The sequence below is a fragment of the Phalacrocorax aristotelis genome, chromosome 4 (assembly GCF_949628215.1).
Source record: "Phalacrocorax aristotelis chromosome 4, bGulAri2.1, whole genome shotgun sequence".
Classification (NCBI taxonomy): Eukaryota; Metazoa; Chordata; class Aves; order Suliformes; family Phalacrocoracidae; genus Phalacrocorax; species Phalacrocorax aristotelis.
In genome coordinates, this window is record NC_134279.1 from 1,326,539 (window position 1) to 1,339,795 (window position 13,257).

General features: G+C 43.5%; 1 long non-coding RNA gene across 1 annotated transcript; it reads left to right on the plus strand.

Moving 5' to 3' along the window:
* Positions 1–5,869: 5,869 nt before the first annotated feature.
* LOC142056895 (uncharacterized) lies at positions 5,870–8,313 on the plus strand. The gene is made up of 3 exons (XR_012660457.1): positions 5,870–6,008; positions 6,570–7,377; positions 7,970–8,313. It is a non-coding gene; the product is annotated as an uncharacterized LOC142056895 (long non-coding RNA).
* Positions 8,314–13,257: the final 4,944 nt, after the last annotated feature.

Below are 13,257 nucleotides of genomic sequence, written 5' to 3' on the forward strand. Positions count from 1 at the left end.
TGTGGAGAGTGTACGAAAGATATGTATTGAAGTCCATCCCCTCCCTCCCCGCATTTTTATTCTCCTTCCCTCCCTCTTTTCTGCCACAGGTCACCACAGTAAAACGCAGCACAATAAAATGTAATGACAGTGCTTCCTAAGGCAGGCTAATGAGGAAGTAAAATTTTTCCCCACGCATCTTCTAGCCAGGTGGTATACGAAAGACTGGTAAGGCAGCAGTGCCTACGCATGAAACATCCTTCTCCCAGGAACCCACACTGAGTCTCATCCTCCACCATCTCTTCTGTTAAATACAAACAGTGTAAGCAATTCCTAGACCTGATGTTTCAGTGAGTGCAGGCATGTGTCACAGATTCGTAGAATCATTAAGAGCTCTGAGAGGATCAAGTCCAGCTGTCGACCCAACACTCCCAGACGTCCTAAACCATGCCCTAAAGTGCCATGTCTGCATGGTTTTTTGACCATCTCCAGGGATGGCGACGCCCCCACCCCTCTGGGCAGCCTGTTCAGTAAAGACATTTTTCCTAATATCCAACCTAATCGTCCCCTGGCACAGCTTGAGGCCATTTCCTTTTAGCCTATCACTAGTAACTTGGGAGAAGAGGCCAACCTCCCCCTCACTCCAGCCCCTCTCAGGCAGCTGCAGAGAGCGAGGAGGGCTCCCCTCAGCCTCCTCTTCTCCAGGCTAAACCCCCCCAGCCCCCTCAGCCACCCCCCAGCACACTTGTGCTCCAGACCCTGCCCCAGCTCCACTGTCCTTCTCTGGACACGTTCAAGCACCTCCATGTCCTTTTTGTCCCAAGGGGCCCAAACCTGAGCCCAGCATTCGAGGTGGGGCCTCCCCAGGGCCGAGCACAGGGGCCCCATCCCTGCCCGGCTCCTGCTGGCCACACCAGTGCTGACACAAGCCCGGGGGCTGGTGGCCTCCTTGGCCACCCGGGCACTGCTGGCTCATGCCCAGCCGGCTGTCAGCCAGCACCCCCAGGACCTTCTCCGCCGGGCACTTCCCAGCCCCTCTGCCCCAGGCCTGCAGCGTTGCCTGGGGTTGGTGTGACCCAAGGGCAGAACCCAGCACTTGGCCTTGTTAAATCTCACACAGCTGGCCTCGGCCCATGGATCCAGCCTATCCCGGTCCCTCTGCAGAGCCTTCCTGCCCTCGAGCAGATCGACACTCCCGCCCAGCTTGGTGTCATCTGCAAGCTTACGGAGGGCACACTCCATCCCCTCATCCAGGTCATTGATAAAGACATCAAACAAGACTGGCCCCAACACTGAGCCCTGGGGAACCCTGCTCATGCCCGGCCACCAGCTGGGTTTAGCTCTGTTCACCACAGTGCTTTGGGCCCGGGCACCCAGCCAGTTTTTACCCAGCAGAGTATGCCTGTCCAAGCCATGAGCCGCCAGCTTCTCTAGGAGGATGCTGTGGGACACAAAGTCAAAGGCTTTGCTGAAGCCCAGGCAGTCATCGACAGCCTTTCCCTCACCCACCAGGCAGGTGACCTGGTCATAGAAGGAGATCAGGTTGCTGAGGCAGGACCAGCCTTTCATGAACCCATGCTGTCTGGGCCTGATCCCCTGGTTTCCTGCAATGTATGCTGATACAATAATTATTTTAGAGACTATTAAGAGAACTAATGCAATTCTCTTGTATGCAGCAAGAGAAACGTGGGTAGCCCTTTTAGCGACCGCTATCCGCTTGTGGGTCCAGGCAGGTCCATAGTTCCACCTAGCGGCCATGTCTGATACAGCAGCCTTTTGTCGCTGAGAGCGTTCAGAGCTTGCTCTTAACGATATTAGAATCACAGTCATTAAGGTTGAAAAACACCGCTAGGATCATCAAGTTCAACCGCCAACCCAACACTACCATGTCTTCTAAACCATGCCCTGAAGTGCCGCGTCTGCACGTTTTTGAACACCCCCAGGGATGGTGGCTCCACTACCTCTCTGGGCAGCCTGTGCCAACGCCTGACCACTCATGCAGTGAAGAAGTTTTTTATAATATCCAATCTAAGCCTCATCCTATCCCTTGTTCAATTAAGAGACAGTTCAACACCAAATCCACAATCTGTGTGTCTAGGAATGTGCTTTTCATCCACATTGAGTTCCTTCCACCTGACTGTTACTTATGTACAAGAGTGTTTTGCTCTCACCCTGGAAGCAACTGCTGTGTTGTGACTGAAGTTGTTCCCCACAGTTATCCCTAGCTGTCATCCCATATTCGTAGTATTAGATAGGATCAAAAGGTCACTGATGACATCTGATTGATACACACTCTACCATACTTATATTGTATGTGATGAGTTTTAGAGGACAAGATCTGTTTCCTCTTTAGGTGTAACTCAGCTGTTTAAGATGGAGGCTTTCACCTTCCTGATCTGCTTCATATCAAACAGCACAGGTCCCACAGCAGCTCTGGGGGACTCAGAGCACCCCTCTCCAACAAACAAAAGTGACATTCTGTTTCTAACTTTTTATTCTTCTACACAAGTAATTTCTCTTTTCTCGAAGAATATTTGGTGATGGACATCGTTGGTGTCCTCCAGGGAGCCAGGGTATCCCTATGACCTGGGGCTGCACTGCCTGCCAGCATCCTAGCAGTCCTCAGCCCCAGTTTTTGCCAAGAAAAGCTGTGTTAACCCTTTCCCCCTTTTTAAAGTGTAGCCCTTTGATCACTCTATTCTTTCTTCTCTTTTCTAGTAATTCACCTGGTAAAGTGGCATCAACTTGTCTGTAGTTTACAGACATTTGGAGAAGTTACATTTAAAACTGGGCCATTTTGAAATCTAGTACCAACACAGGTGTAAATGAGAGGCAGCATGTCTGCAGTCTTCCAGCTCCACATGTAGCATGCTAGAGACCATACTCCTTTAGTCTTTTATCCCTTGGACCATTGCCTAAACCACAGAAGCTACCTACCTTCCACTGGAAGAGCCTCCTTAACATTGTTTAATTACAAGGGCCCTTAACATATAATTACAAGATAAATTGAAGCTTCCTTTTCTGCACTCCAGAGCCCATAGAGCAGTCTCACACGTGGTAACTCCAATACAATAACACTGACAGGTGTAACCCCCCCTCCACCTGTAGGACTGATTTTTTTTCAGCTTTGCCAAGTTACTACAAGCTTTTGTCAAAATGAATTCTGTCAGCCCTAGAGAGATGTTCTTGGGCCTACACCACCTTGTGGTACTTCCACTCCACTGCATCCTAATTATCCTACAGTTACAGGGCAGGCACTACTGGAAGTACAAAGTTTTCCTACATTGTAGTGTTGTTGAGTTCAATTAGCTACCAGTGCTAGTCGAAGAGGTTTTATTGGAATTTTTTTTCCAGTTCTTTAGATTACACACTTGATAGCCTCGGCCATGGTATCAGAAACATCTATAATCTGAAGAGGTAAGAAAGAATCAAGATAAAGTTCTAAGGAACAAGCCTATTTTAAGAAAAACAGTTGGCATATCAAATAGCTTTTATTAGTACATCATCTTTCCATACATCTTTTGAATGCAACAGCATTTACACCATTTATGTATCAGGGAAAGCTTACAATAACACATTTTTCTGGCAACAGGCTTTGTAGAAAACAGAGCTCAAGAAAAGATGAAGATCAACAAACTGAGAGCTGGGAGGAAGTATTTTTACACTCATAACAAAATCCAAGAGCCAGAATTGGGTTTTATTTCAGCTGGTAAATTCAACACCAAATTATACATTTTACAAGACAAAGTTATGAAACTCTACTTTGTAACAAGTATTTTAACAGATACTGCATTAATGAAAACTTTTTTCCAGTTTTGAGAATACTTTAACAGCATATGATTACCATCACTTTTATTCCACAGAGCCCTTGGCAGTCTGTAAAAATTAAGTGCTGCTGTCACATGCAATTGGGCCATAGAAGTAAGATCCTGGATACAAACAAGATTTGAGTCTTAGGTCAGTCCTTTTTAACTAGATTTGCCATTGTGTTTGTTTGTAGTAGTAATATAAGAAAAGCAAAAAAACCCAGTGTAGAGAAAGATCTTTGAATGCCTTAGTCTCTGGCACAGCAGCCGTAGGCACCCTGGGAGATGGAGCAGAGCAAGAATAGCCATGACTCACGTTAGGTCTCTGGTGCACTTGCTGCAGAAGCCAGCAGGGGCCAGTGCAAGCTCACCACACCAGGCTGCAAACTACCTGCAGCCCAAGCCCAGCTGGCCCTGACAGGCTCCCTGCCCCACTACTTCCCTAGAAGCAGTTCAGCTGCTCCCCACATCCCTTGGCCATCTCACCTGCTATGAGTCTGTTGCATTAATAGTAGAGTCTGAGGAGTGGCTGGGGGTGACTCTCCCGTTGAGTCACGAGGTTCAGACAGGACCCCCTTGCTTTCTAAACTCCTTCTCCAAGAGGAGCCTAGGTGCGGCTAAGTCCAGTCTTAGTCTCAGACTTGGTCAACGGTTTATTTTCTAGGGATCATAGATGTAACCACCCATTAGAGTATTTGTTGTTAATCACTAATTTGGCAGATGCCCAGTTTAACATAAGGCCAGTTGCATTCAATAACAATCACAGCTAGATTAATAAATGGTGCAATTGATTAAAGCAACAGATACACAGGTTCTCTGGATTACCAGCAATAAATTTGCTAGTTACAAGGCACACAAATACTAAGGGTGACTAACACTGCTTGGCTACAAACACATTAACAAATATGAAATTACTCTCATGCATTAGAGATTTAAAGTGAGTCTCTAGAGACATTTGTAAGCTTTCACAGGGAAACACTTGGTATAACCAAGTGTTCAAATATTAGCCAAAAGCATCCCAGTGGGGGGAGAAGAGACCCTCAGCCCATCAGCTGGTCCCAGAAGTCAGAGTGCTAACACCATGGTATCTTCCCTAACACCCTCTTTCTCTTAAACTATTTTTATTCTATTTTTTTACCTTTCAGGTGGAGCTTGAGTCATACATACCTTTAAAAGAAGATGTAGACTGAAAACATTTAAGGTGCATAGCCAGTGAGGGGTGGTTGCACCTTAGAGGTGGATAGCTTTTGGGAAGGAAGTGCGTTTTGGTATTATAATGACATAATTATATTTGGTATTATAATGACATAATAACAAAAATTCACCAAAAGAACATCATTTTATCAAAAGCACGACAGACTGTTGGCCCAGAGTGGCAAATATACAGCATACCAGCTCCATGGTACCTCAAGTTCCAGTTTATCAGAGAGCCCAGGCACAATACCTCCACACCACTCCACCCTCCAAGACAATTCCTCTTAGAGTCAGTACACCAAGTTCTCCTGGCATTGCCAACATTTCCATGGAATGACTTCCTCACATGTCAGCTGCACTCCACTCTGAAAGCTTCTTCAATACTGTACCTTGTCTAAAAACCTAAGTTTGATTTCTAAGTCACATCCATTGATTATTGCAGAGTCTCCCATAGTACCTTAACAAGGCAGGCTGAGCAGAGCTCGGGGCTGTAGCCACATTGAACCAAGGTACTAAACAAAAGCACAGTGATAAAACAGAAACAAAATGAGGACAAGAAATCAATCCCCAAGTCACAATCAGATCATCCCATACCTCCCCATCAAGTCTAGAGTAAAACAAAAACCATGCACTCTGCAGAAGAAAATCAGTAGGTTCTACAGCCAAGCGTAGATTAGTCTACCACTGAAACAAAAACACCCACTCATACAACACTCCTCAAAAAGTAAGCAACTTCTCCAGGCTGAGCTTAAATAGGGTCGTGGGTCTGTGGGCCGGGTCAGGGGGCAGGGAGGTTCCAGGTGAGGCAAATCAGGATCATTAAGGTGAATTGGTGCCCTCAGTGCAGACACTGAAAGATCTTACGTTTCCTTTTACAGCCTGGCGTTATGGGTGTGTCATTGCCGTATGAAGTCCATTACGCAGGGAAAAAGCGTATCCTACACCTGGCAGAGCCTTGCCTGTTGGTGTGGGGTAGAGGAAGCAAATGGATCCAACCCCAGAAGAACATCACCATTGAAGAAATTTCAGGTAACAAAGGCAGCTGTCCATGACCAGCAGAGACAAAGGACTGTTTCTCTTTGAAAAGCGTTATCGTTTAAGTGCAAATCTGTGGTGTTATATGTCAAACGAGTGGTGCCAGGCTTGAATATTCACATCAGTTTTGTAAAAATGGTCATTGATCTGTGAGTCTTCAGTTTCAGGGTATTTCACTAGATATTCCTTATTTTTTCACAAAGGTGTCTGAAATTATGAAATGTATTGCTATAAATGAAGGCTTGAAAATTTAGTGCCAACTCTCGCAGTGCTACTGAGCTGACGGCTACAGAAGCGCCCAGTGGCCAAAAAGGATATATGCAGATCCAGGTGCTCTGGGAGAGGAGCCTTCAGCTCCCTGATCACATGGCTCCAGTAACAGCTGGACATTTACCACTCAGATGTGGTTCCGGTTTCTGCAATAACTTCTGCATAAAATTTCATGCCTGAAATTGCTTCCATTCCTGCACCTGTTAGAACATGTGTTCCCTGCACAGACCTGGGTGAGCATACCATCCAACTTACAGTCCTAAAGACACTCCTATTTCTTTACAGCTTTTTAGCTGATGAACGTCGTCTCGTTGGAGACTGCCTCTGTCACCCAACAGCCCGTGGTTCCCTGCGGTGAGGTCTGCTACCTGCAAGCATGGTACATTTCTCCTGTGTGTCGTATACTGTGGAAGCTGGGACTACACCATCCCAGAGGCTGAATTTGCATTTGCAGTGGGCAGCTTGTTCAGATTCTTCACTTGTAAGGACATGAGTACTGGCTGGAAGCAAGGTATCACCTGCAGGGCTGAGAATGACATTCAGAGGGATCGAATTCCAAACTGGAAGACACACCCTGCAAACAACTGCACAGGGAAGAATCTTTCCAGAATTTCAGCATCTCCCAAACAGCTATTGACTTGTTTATGTTGCCTTACACAGGAACATGCAGGTCTCATAGTCCAAATCAGATAGTGATTTTATATACCTCTGTGTTCCGTATGCCTCCGTTCTCATCTGGCTTTGTTTTCCCAAAGCTCTTCTAGACCAGAAAGACATGCAGATGCCCTCAATGATAGCATCAAATTTTAGCCTTGTAAATTCCCACGAAACCTACCGTAGGTTGTAAATGTGTTAGCCAAGCACGGAAAGAAGATTTAGCCTTTCAAAGCTAGAGACGCTGTTGTTTCATCCAGCACCACTGAGATGCCACCGCCTCTGCAATGGAGCTGACTTGTAAGTGGCACCATAGCATGCAGCGCTCACTGTGCTCTAGGGCCCTCCTCGGAAGAGTTTGTGCCCTGGATATCTGAATGAGGAGAATGATGTGATCCATACAATCAGACACTCGGGAGAAGAATATGAATATGGCACAGTAAGTACCTAAATGTATTTACTCTTGGTAAAATATGCCAGGCAGCTGAGCACCCAAAGGGGCTATTTGGTATTGTAATAGAAAAGCAGCATTATGGAAGGACAGGAGTGATCCAGAGCGAGCCGTTGCGGTGTCTATGGGGTGATTTTCAGGAAGAAGATTGAGCAGAATTGAGGAGTGTCCAAGTGCCAGAGGGTGAGCTTTCTTAGAGAGAACTGAGGAGTCACAGAGGCCTCTTCAAACCGCCAAACCCAAGGCAGAACCTCAGTGAGTCAGCCCAATCAGTTTTGCTTTGCCCTTTCTCCTTCGCAGTGCTCTCTGTGCTTGTGTGAGATTTTCAAGAGCAAGTTAATGAAGAAATGCTACAGATGCTTACAGATTGTCCGCTCTACTGTCTGTTTAGATGTCCAATGCAGTATAAAAAATTAAAAAGTCATTTCTCTCTCGGAACAATTTTTATGATGCACTTAAGGGATGTTACTTGCTTATGCAGTCAATATTCATTATGGAAGTGTTTTTAAATCTTGCACGTTGCTGTTTTTATGCTAGCTTCTCAGCAGTTTGATGTATCACTCAAGTTATTTGTACTCAGCAGCTTACAATGAAGAACTTGTCTGTGCCGTGCAGAGACACCGGGACACAATGTGAAGAATGTCTGTGCTGTGCAGCGACTGTGAGCAGAGGAGCGTGGGCTGCTCAGACACAGGCAGGCTGCAATTGCCATGCATTCCCTGCATGCCCACCAGCTTCCGACTCCTTGCTTTGGAATCACAGAGCAACAACGAGAGAGTAGTTTCTCACGCTATTCCTTTTCAACCTGAACACTTTTATGCACAAAGTGTCACATATGTAAGGATAACCGGAACTTATTTCAGTGTGCTTTGCAGTAGAGACAAACTGGGTCCTTATCTGTACAGGAGAAGCGCTGGTGTGTAATGGGTCTTTAAGGAAATCTGATTTTCTTCTAGAATGGATGCTAGAATAAATGAGTGTGAGTGTGCTCTTCATACTCTTTATCTGGACACCTGATACAAGAACGCATTAGAGGAGCTGAGCTTTTGCTAGGTGACTTGAGGTTCAATCTTCTAGGTCCCCTAATGATGCCATGTAATCTAAAAGGTTATTTTCCTTCAGTATTGATGGAGTTGCATCATTTTATGCCATCAGGAAACTTGGTCTAGTACATTCACATAAAATACAGTGGAGATGTCACATAGTTTTGTATCACACCTTTACTAAAATAGCTTTATAATCTCAATCTCAGTAAAACATCTACTAAATCCACTTTCCATATCCTCTCTTGTCCTTACCATTTTCTTGAAGTATGTAAGTGCTAGCAACGCTGGCTAGCACAGGTCGTCATTCTTTCTTAAAGTGACTTCCATTTCGTGTCCCAGAGCAGAGCACTGTGTGAAAAACTTGTGCTTTCTCTTGGCAAGCGTGAAGAGAATGTTATCTAGAAATATGGGCTACTTTTGTTAACCTCTAAAGTGTTTACATAAAGAATAGCAAGGTATTCACACAAGTGCTCTTTAACCCATATCCAGCCTAGCATTAAGCTAATGTAACATTAGGAGGTGGTTTTTGCTTCATAATTATGACTCAGCGTCAGTTGCTATGAAGCAAGAATATTTATCTTAGTTTAATAGTACGTTACACTGCATTTAGGTGATACTACACTATATAATAGTGACGCTCCTGAAGTGCAGTTTACTTCAAACATTTTCCTCAAGTACATCTTGTGGTTTACACACAAAACAATTTACTGCTGAGGTCACCTCTGAAATTTGCTAGAGACTTGCGTGACCTCAGAGCATATCAGGATCTGGCACTGTGTAAATATTCAGAAGATGAAAGTCTGAGGAAAAAGAGATAATGTCTTTGAAGTCTGACCAGTAGGGTAGGGAACACCGACAGCCTCCCGGATCCCAGTACCATGCAGGCATCATTTGACAGGGTTCAGGGCAGTGCTGCAGACCCTATGCTAGAGGTGCTTAAGCATTTCATTACACAGTGCCGTGTACTGCAGCAAATCATGAAAACAATGTCTGATTTGCATTGTGTTCATTAGAAATTAAGCTTGGAGTGATTACTGGTAGACCTTTTTATGTAAGGTTCATGTATTTATAATGTGACTCTAGGACTGATCTTCAATGGAGCTGAGACATTTCCCCGCTCTTCACTGAGTTCATGGAGAAAATAAATATAAACTTGCATGTGTATGTCTGTGATGCAAAATATATTGGAATTAGAGTTATTGCTGAAGTTTGCTTTACAATTTAGGCCGTCTTAGGATGGGAGTATGCGGAAAATTTGGGCACAATAATCGTCCCCTCTCAAATAGTCATACAATACTTTGTAAATTGAATCTTCCCATTTGTACGCAATCTAAAGGCAAGCTTAGAAGCAACAGAAGAAATAGCTGGTTGTTTTGCAAGGGCAGTTGCAGCTGCAGCAGCTGGGTATGTTGTCACAGGAACAATGGTAATAGCTTCAAGTCAGAATTAAAATCTGAAGCTTCCTCAAAACTTTACTTTTAATGCGGTATGACTGTTTGGTTGTAGAGAGGAGTGATCTCATGTTTTTAAAAGGAATAGAAAATAAGGGACAGTCCACATTATGACTCGAGTGCTTTAAGAAAGAAGTAATTAAAGAAAAATCATTAACATTTTGGAAATGGGAGTCAGGTGCTACGGTCATATGGCCCTCAATTGACCATTACAGAGGAGTGACCGGAGCATATAAGGATCCTGTATTGTAAGCAGGAGGAAGGTAAAGGGAGTGTTGCTGAAGGATATTTTTTTTCTTTCTGTGAGGAAAAATAGACTACAGTTTTTGTATCTTGAACACAAAAAGCCTTGGATTTAAACTCACATCTAGAAAGAAATTTGAGGAAGTAATGTTTATGGAAATCTTGTATTTGAGAAAAATCTGCTTCTGGAAACATTTAATGTGGAAGTGTTAGGGTTTATAAGTGCTGTGTAAGGTGCTTGGGTGTGGTGAGGTTTTGATTTTACTTGTAATTGAGCTTTAATGGGAGTGAGTGGCTGTATGATTGTAGCTCTTTGGGACAGGGCAGTTCTCTGTGGTTCTGCCATTTATAATATTTTGTTGCTGTAAGCAATGAAAATCCTTGTGTGGATTCATAAAGCTCTGCAATATCGAATGGATGACTTAATGGGTGTGTACAACCAGTGCTGAGACAGGATGTATGACTAATGAAGATTCAGATGCTTGGGTAAGATATGCCCCTTGAACAGCGGCTCATGAGGATAAAGACAGTGATATCTCTAAGTTGCTTTTCAGACAGGTAAAGGACAGTACCTGGGAGGTTCCAGCTCCCTTAATGATGTCAAAAACCATAGCCTTTAGCACATGTACTAGTGCTAATCTCAGCTGTGCTTTTTTTTTTTACTCCCTAAGAACCTGTGGCCCCCAAAATTCACAAAATGGTGTGTGTGAGGCATTATGGCCCATGATGGGTAACAGGTCGTTGTAGTGGATGTGTGTGTTACAGCTGGATTTACCTGAGCTCATCATCTGTTTCCCAGTTTCTATTTCCCATGCTGATCACTTAAGTCTGCGAAACACATCTTGGCACAAAAGTGATGCTGTTGACACTTCAGTGTGATGGCAGAAAATAATCTTGCTAAAGAATGGAGGCCCTTTGTGGGGTGAATCCAGTTGTTTTAAATGTCTTGATTTGTTGCTGTTACCAGCACTATCTTCCTGGTAATGGTTGTAATAAAAGGGGAAGAACTGATCATTTGTCCTATGTTAATTTCAGATCTTGTCAGTTGAGGATTTAACTTTGCATTGCAGTAGCTGGCTCAGAAAGTCCAAGTGTTTTCCTTGTTTGGAGTTAATCATCTGAATTGGCCCAGAAACAGCTGTTTACAGATGATATCAGGGATTTTCCTTTTTACCATAAAGTAATCTGTTGTGAGCTGATGTATGTCCTGTTGTGTTTATCAAAAACACTTCCAGTGAAGTCCAGCACGCATGTATGATCTTGCCATGGCCAGCCTGCTTATTATGACTGTGTACTACAAAAGTAGAACAGGAATCTTAGTTTTCTGTCTGAGGTGTTCTTCTAGCTTTAGCAGTGTGCTTGTTAATGAATTGAGGCCAAGTTATTAAACAGCTGATCCTCAACTTCCAGTTATTTGTTAACTTAAAATTGTCTTAATATTAATCATGCAAGGAGACATAAATGTAACACAGCCTTTAAAGACTGAAGGAGCATCACATTTCCTGACTGTTCTAAACAAAAGGTTACCATTTTATTTAAGGGATTAAATAGTCTAACCAAGCTGTGTCTTGTTCTTAGATTGCCAGGGCATTTAAGCTATGTCTACTAAGAAAGAGGAAAGAAGCATGCTCCCTGTGCTTTGATTATTTACTGTGAAAGGAGTAGAAACATTCCTAATTTTATTGGTGTATACAGAAAACTAATTCCTGCTGTGTAGCCCTAAAGACATTGCCCCCCTCCTTTCTGATGCAACACCTATTCTATTTATATATACCTAGTCTGCACTGATCAGTGTCTGCAAAGTACTTGGCAGGTAATTGTGCATGACAGAAGTGAGATCAGAACTAGGGCATTGGTAGTAGCTCATGTATGACAGTGAAAACTAGAAACGAACCTGAGCTGTGTTCATTAAGCCAGTGTAAAAGTCAACCCACCTGGTTTAACCAGAAATGAGAAATGGAGTCCTTTGTTATAGTTGGGTTTTTTACTACTTCACTGTATTAATTTCTTACTGAAGAATCTTTCCATGAGTGTAAGTAATTTAAGCTTTGTGTTTTTTAACTTGCTTGTGAACTTAACAAAACTATCCTTAAAAACTTAATCTTCAAAAAACTAAAACCAACCAAACCTTAGAAGTTGGGAGTCAGGATGAAGCCTGAGTTATGCTGAAGGGTTAACATCATGTTGTAAGGTAACAATGTGGTCTTCAGTTCCAAAAATACTCAGGTACCTCCATGTTCCTAATAGCTTTACAGTGGAAGTGTCCAGCAGGGTGGTATGGTTGTCAGAAACAGGTAGATTCGACATTAACTTGGCTTAGAGACTTGAAGGTGCCAGGCTGTGCCTAGTCTCCTCTAGCTCTCTGATCCCAGAGCACCAGGCAGTGCTCAGGTGTCTGAAGCTCTGACAGGAAAAATCAAACCTCTCGCTTTAAACAAGTTGGGAAGTTGTATGGATTTGTGTTAAACAATTGCAGAAGAGACGGACCAGCACCAGAGGTTGAGCTTGGTGTGAAGCTCCAAGCCCACCACAGCATGGAGCTTCTAGGCTGTTGTGAATTGAGCAAAAACTGTGTATGTTGTCTCCTTCCTGTGTTTAGAGACTTCGTAGGTTTCATTGGTATATAAAACATTAACTAGTCGTCTTGTGCAGAGCTAGATACTGCAGCATAAACTGTAATGGCAAATACCAAGTATATTGTGTGTACAGCAATGAGTCTGGCTCATGAAAGGAGTACAGCAGAGGATAATGATGTGATCAGGAATCAAATATTCAAGGGTCTGTTCTGCCTCTCCCTAACATAAAATTACATAAACTAGAAGTAGCTTGATATAAACCACCATGCAGTAAGATGAGTACAAATGCAAATACGGGTGCAGTATTTTTCATGCTCTTGTCTCTGTGGCCTGATGACTTTCAGTTTTAGGCTTGATCCTGTGAATAAATCTCTTGCTATAAATAGATGGACAAACAGTAGGAACTTGGAAGCTATGTGTTGGTTCAAATATTTTTGCAGTGTTAACATCTGCTTACATGATTAGCTGCTGAGAAATTACGCTCATCAGTTGTGCATTCTCTCTTACAGACAACTCTTGCCCAATGAATAATGTTCATAAGGCTATTATACA